We start from the raw sequence: 6,705 nt of genomic DNA on the forward strand, positions 1-6,705 counted from the left end.
TCACACAGCAAGCCTCTGAGTGCAACCCCTCTTATACATTAAAAACACTTTTTTATATATTTAACACTATTATAAATGCTGGAAGCAAAGCAGGATTTGGGGTGGAGGCTGACAGCTCGTGACCCTCCCCCCATGTAATAACCTTGTGACCCCCCCCTTGAGGGGTCCTGACCCCCGGTTTGAGAACCCCTAGCATAGAAGCTTAGGGCTTCTCCTAGGCACTGGAGTGGGGCCAGAAAAGGGGGTTCAGAATGGGGGAGGGGCCTCCAGGCTGGGGCAAGGGGTTGGGGTGCGGGAGGAGGTTCATGGTGCAGACTCCAGAAGGAAGTTTGGGTGCAGGAGGGCACTCAGGGCAGGGGTTTGGGGTGTGGGCTCTGGCCGGGTGGTGCTTACCTCAGGCAACTCCTGGTTGGCAGCCCAGCGGGGCTAAGGAAGGCTCCTTGCCTGCCCTGGCTCCGCACAGCTCCTGGAAGCAGCCACCATGTCTGGCCCCTAGGCAGAGGGGCCAAGGGGCTGTGCACACTGCCCTCAGAGCTTTCCTGATCGCCCCTGCTCTTAGGGGATACAGGGATATGCTGGTTGCTTTTGAGAACTGGATCCGACTCTAGCTTCCCTCCGCAGTGGGGCGAGCCAACGCTCCTGGCTCTCATTTGGCACTGGTGGAACTACTGCTAGAATCCTGTGACCAGTTCTGGTACACAAAGTTCAAGAAGGATTTTGATAAATTAGAGAGGGTTCAGATAAGAGCCACGAAAATGATTAAAGGATTTGAAAACATGCTTTATATTGACAGATGCAAGGATCACAATCTATTTAGTTTAAGAAAGAGAAATTTAAGGAGTGACTCTCTCCCCACAGCGCAGAGACTTGCCATGGGCCGTATGAAATGAAGCAGTGGGCCAAATCTGACCTACAGGCCATAGGTTCCACACTTCTGGTATAACATGATCCAATGGCTGGAAGTTGAAGGTAGGCAAATTCAGACTGAAAATAAGGTGTAAATTTTTAAGTGTCATCCATTGGAACAATTTACCAAGGATCACAGTGGATTTCCCATTGCTGACAATTTTAAAATCAAACTTAGATGTTTTTCTAAAAGATGTGCACTATGAATTATTCTGGGGAAGTTCTATGGTCTGTATTATACAGGAGGTCAAACTAGATGATCACAATGGTCCTTTCTGGCCTTGGAATTTATGAATCTATGGACCCATCCACCCCAGTTCCCAAAGTTAATTCTGATTAAGGTAGGTTGTGAATTTAAAATGCAGTAAGCTGTTCCTTGTGGCCCAAACCAAGCCAGCTCCAACTCACTGACTTAAGTGCAGTTATTCCTGATTTATATCCCAGCCAGGGAGAACAGGGTCAGGGCTAAGAAAAGAAGCTAGCATTGCCAAGCCCAAGTATTCAAAAATTATGGGTCAGTACCGGTGTTCCCTCTAATTTTTCCCATTCACATGTGGAATGAATTCTGTTAAGTGCACCAGTATGGAGGTGATGTGTGACCTGGGGCAGAGAGTTGGGGTGTGTGGGAAGGTGAAGGCTCTGGCTGGGGGTGCGGGCTCTGGGGTGGAGCCAGGGATGAGGGTCTCAGGGCTGGGGCAGAGGGTTGGGAGCAGGGGTGAGGGCTTTGAGGTGGGGCCGGGGATCAGGGGTTTGGGGTGCAGGCTGCCCCGGTGCTGTGGTGGGGAAAGAGGATTCCCCCCAGCTCTCTCTCCCCACAGCAGCACCAGGCTGGTGGGGAGAGGAGCCTCTCACTGCTGCGGCAGGGCCAAGGTTGGGTTGGGGCCATGGGACAGATGCCTCTCCCACGGCAGGTCCAGGGCTGGATTGAGGCTATGGGATAGGCACCTCTCCCATGGCTGCAGCAGGTCTATGATAGGGCTGGGTTGGGGACACGGGAGAGGTGCCTCTGCCACAGCTGTAGCAGGTTCGGGCCAGGGCTGGACCATGAGAAAGGCACCTCTCCCACAGCCCGCAGCTGGTCTGGGCTGGGGCTGGGTTGTGGCTGGGGAAGAGGTATCTCTCCCCTCCACAGCCCTGAGCACCTGCCCAGCACTTAATACGTTGTCTTCCCCCCGCCCCCCCCCCCCGTCTCCAGCAAAAAAAAAAGGCTTAAATTTTATATATATATACTTACACACACCTGGGGGATTTTTTTATTTGCCTTCTGGGTTTTGAGGTGCTATTATTTAACATTTTAAAGTTTTTCTCAGCAACCATCACTGCTAGAAACTATTTTTATTTTTTTACTTATTTTTTAAACAAAAGCCAAGGTGTTCATGTAAGTGCATTATGTCTGAGCTGGAGCTGGGACTTTAAGAAAACCACCAAATGTCATGAGATTTGTGATAAAATCATGACAGTTGGCAACACTGAGAAGCCCAAGGCCTGGCCTTGTTACACTCCTACACTATCCCACACTCAGGGATCTCAAAGTAACCTGCCCTTTTTTATTTCTTTATGATTAAGGCTGTGTGTCTGTCATGGAGGTCACAGAAAGTCACAGATTCTGTGACTTTCCGTGACCTCCTTGACTTCTGCAGCAGTAGGTGTGGCTGGCTCCAGGGCTGCCCAAGCAGCTCGGGCAGCACATGGGCCAGTAGCACTAGCCGCTGCTGGGGCAGTCTCGGGCCACCGCGCCTCCTGCCCCACCCAGAAGCAGCAGGAGGAGTTTGGGTGTGGGAGAGGGCTCGGGGTGGGGGTAGGGCACAGGAGTGGGTGAGGGCTCTGGCTGGCGCTTAGCTTGTGGGGCTCCCCAGAAGCGGTGACATGTCCCTCCCTCAGCTCCTAGCTCCACACACTGCCTCCGCCCACAGGCACCGCTCCCACAGTTCCCACTAGCCACGGTTCCCAGACAATGGGAGCTGCAGAGCTGGCAGAATGCGGAGCTAGGATCTTAGGAAGGAACATGTCACCGCTTCCGAGAAGCTGGGTGGGAAGCCTGCCAGCCCCTCCAACTCCCACGCAGAACCAGCAGGGGTTCCAAGCTGCTCCCTCCAAAGCACCCATGGTGCCCCCTGGACCACCCCCCGAGCACTCACGGCGCCCCCTGGACTGCCCCCTTCAAGCACCTGTGATCCCACTCCACACAGCGGCCCCCAAATTACACCCCCATGCACCTGTGGCATATGCCAAGCCACCGGCCCCCAAGAACCTGTGATGCTTCTCGGGCCGCCCCCCCCACCGAGCACCTGTGGCACTCACAAAATTTAATCTGGGGTATAGTACAAGTCATGGATAGGTCATGTGCTGTGAATTTTTGTTTGGTGCCCATGACCTGTCCATGACTTTTACTAGAACACTCGACTAAAATGTAGCCTTATTTATGATGTATAAAGAAGCCTGTAAGGGTGGTTTTAAAAAAAAAAAAAAAAATCCCCAACTCTCTTTTTTTTAATCTTAGAATATCAGGAATATCAAGTCTGCTATGGAGGACTCAGAGGACTGGGAATTTCCTCTTTACCAACAAGAACTTTTATTCCATTTGTAGGATATTGGAGTTAAATAAAATTAACTTTTAAAAACAGTGAATAAAAGTTATTTCCTTTCACATTTAAGCAGGTTTGGTCTGCATGATACTTGTGATGTCATAATCATACTAATTTTCCAGTCAGCCCATTCAATCTTCTAGGGAAAACAGAGCAGCCAAGATCTGAATTTATTGTTGAAAAAAGAGGGGGAAAATAAAAATAAAAAACCTCAAAGATGTCAGGCCATCTTTATATACTGTAAAGAAAAAAAGAGAGCAATATTCTTTTTTGTTCCTTTGCAGGTTGCTTTTAATAACTGTAGATTCACAAAATGAGAAGTGTCCTTTGTTTTCTGTCTGCAACACGGAGAATGGAGCCCACTCTAGAATGTTCAACAATTTGATATCACACCAGTCACTTTCTTGTGGATAAAGTTATAAGAAGCATTTTATTCCATAATACAATGACTGTTATTCCCTTACATTCTGGTTAGACAAAAAGGTCTCCTTTTATCATAATTACCTGTAACTAGAATTCCCAGAATGTCTACTTGGAATAATATTTAGAGACAAATTCTGTTTTCAGATATGTACATATGTATACCTCCCATTAGGTTTCATATGATTTGGGAATGTGTATTTGAGGTGAAATTTGGCCTTTCACAGCTAAGGCTCTACTATCTCCCGTAATCTTTCACACAACTTCTATGTATTTCAATTAGAGTTATACATGTTGAACAAAGATAAAATATAAAATAACAAAGAGTCCTGTGGCACTTTATAAACTAACAGATGTATTGGAGCATAAGCTTTCGTGGGTGAATACCCACTGCGTCAGACGTGGTTATTCACCCATGAAAGCTCATGCTCCAATACATCTGTTAGTCTATAAGGTGCCACAGGACTCTTTGTTGCTTTTTACAGATTCAGACTAACACGGCTACCCCTCTGATACAAAGATAAAATATGATCCTTAAACAGTTCCTGTATGTTCAGGGGCCTGTAAACAACCCTATAACACTGGTGAATATTATTCCTGTTTTACAGATCCTGTGTCACAGGATTGACTGGCCATTTACAGGATTTATTCTCAGCCCCACCTGTGCCTTGTCTTCTGGTCCCAGGCGATGGATTTAGGCCAGTGGTTGGGTCAGGTGACCAGGCCTAACATGATCATCACAGAACTTGGTGGTGATGGGGGACTTTAGCTACCCAGACATCTGTTAAGAAAATAACAAAGCAGAGCACCGATTATTTAACAAGTGCTTGGAATGTATTGGAGACAGTTTTTTATTTCAGAAGGTGGAGAAAGTTTAGGTTGGTCAGGGGCCCCTGAGCAGACATGGGTGCTCCTGGCCGGCCTCGGTGAGGTCGGCTGGGGGCACCTGGACAAAAATGGGAATGACTCCAGGTCATTCACTTCTTTAAGTTTTGTCTCATGGAGATTCAGTCCTGCCTGGAATATCATGGCAGCTAGAGGCTTCTGCCTCAGGCTGCTCTCCCAGTCGGCAGCACCACACGGTCGCACCTACCCCAGCCTACCCCTTGGTCCCATGCAGTGGCGTAGCCAGGTTCTAAAAGCAGGGGGAGCAAACATAAAAAAGGCGCCCCCCCTTGGCTCCTCCTCTGGCCACACCCCCTTGGCCCTTCTTCCAGCCGCTCCGCGCCCCCTCCCTTGGCTGGCTCCTTTGGCCATGCCGTGCCACCCCCATGGCCCCCCCATGGCTCCTCCGGCCGTGCCGCTCCCGCCATGGTTCCTCCAGCAGCACTGCAGGCTTCCATGCTGCGCCCCCGCCCCCCCCATGGCTCCTTCAGCCGCGCCACCTCCCCATGGCTCCTCCGGCTGCACTGCAGGCTGCCATGCTACGCCTCACCTCACTCCTCCAGCCACACCGCCCCCCCTTGCCTACAGGAGCCCCGTGCTGGTGTAACAACACAAACAGCTCCTGCTCCCAATTCCCTACTTCGGGTGTACTGAGCATGCTCACCTGAACTGAGCATGCCCAGTAACCTTCGCTGTTGCCACTGCCCTCTCTCTGCCAGCCCACACTTCAGAGCAGAGTGTGGACCCTGCCCACTGACGCCATGGTAACCCCTAACTAAGGCACCGCTTTTGGGAAAATGTGCTGAGGGGAAGTGGCTGCGTCCCCTGTACCCCACTAGCTACGCTACTGGTCTCATGAAGCCTGGACAGTAGTAAGGAGCAGTTCAACTATAGGCTAAGCAAGTGCATAATGGTGGTAGAATGTGCCTTTGGACATTTAAAAGCTTGCTGGCGCAGTTTACTGACCTCATTTAGACCTCGGTGAAACCAATATTCCCATCATTATTACTGCTTGCTGTGTACTCCACAATATCTGTGAGAGTAAGGGGGAGACGTTTATGGTGGGGTGGAAGGTTGATCCAAACCTGCTGTGCATCAGAGAACCTTTGAAAACCATGACTGGCCAGGCTATGGTGTGAAAGTTATGTTTGTTTCTCCTTGATGAAAACCCGCCCCCTTGGTTCACTCTACTTCCCTGTAAGCCAACCGCCCTCCCCTCCCCCCTTTGATCTCTGCTTGTAGAGGCAATAAAGTCATTGTTGTTTCAAATTCATGCATTCTTTTTTAATTCGTCACACAAATGGGGGGATAACTGCCAAGGTAGCCCAGGAGAGGTGGGGAAGGAGGTAAGCACAGGGGTGCGATAGTTGTAGGGGCACCCCCTAGAATGGCATGCAGCTCATCATAGAAGTGGCATGTCTGGGGCTCTGACCCAGAGCGACCATTTGCCTCTCTGGTTCTTTGGTAGGCTTCACGCGGCACTGCTGTGGGTCCCTGTTATAACCTCTGTCCTTCATGCCCTTGGAGATTTTGTCAAATATTCCGGCATTTCATCTTTTGGAACGGAGTTCGGATAGCACAGATTCGTCTCCCCATACAGCGATCAGATGCAGTACCTCCTGTTCGGTCCATGCTGGAGCTCTTTTGCGATTCTGGGACTCCATGGTCACCTGTGCTCAAAAGTTCACGGGGGTTTTCCTGTCAACCTGGCCAGTGCATCTGAGTTGAGAGTGCTGTCCAGAGTGGTCATGATGGAGCACTCTGGGATAGCTCCCGGAGGCCAATACCATCAAATTGCGTCTACACTACCCCAAATTCAACCTAGCAGGGTTGATTTCAGCGCTAATCCCCTCGTCGGGGAGGAGTACAGAAATAAATTTTAAGAACCTTTTAAGTCAACAAAAATGGC

This window comes from Chelonoidis abingdonii, chromosome 1, assembly GCF_003597395.2.
Source record: "Chelonoidis abingdonii isolate Lonesome George chromosome 1, CheloAbing_2.0, whole genome shotgun sequence".
Lineage (NCBI taxonomy): Eukaryota > Metazoa > Chordata > Testudines > Testudinidae > Chelonoidis > Chelonoidis abingdonii.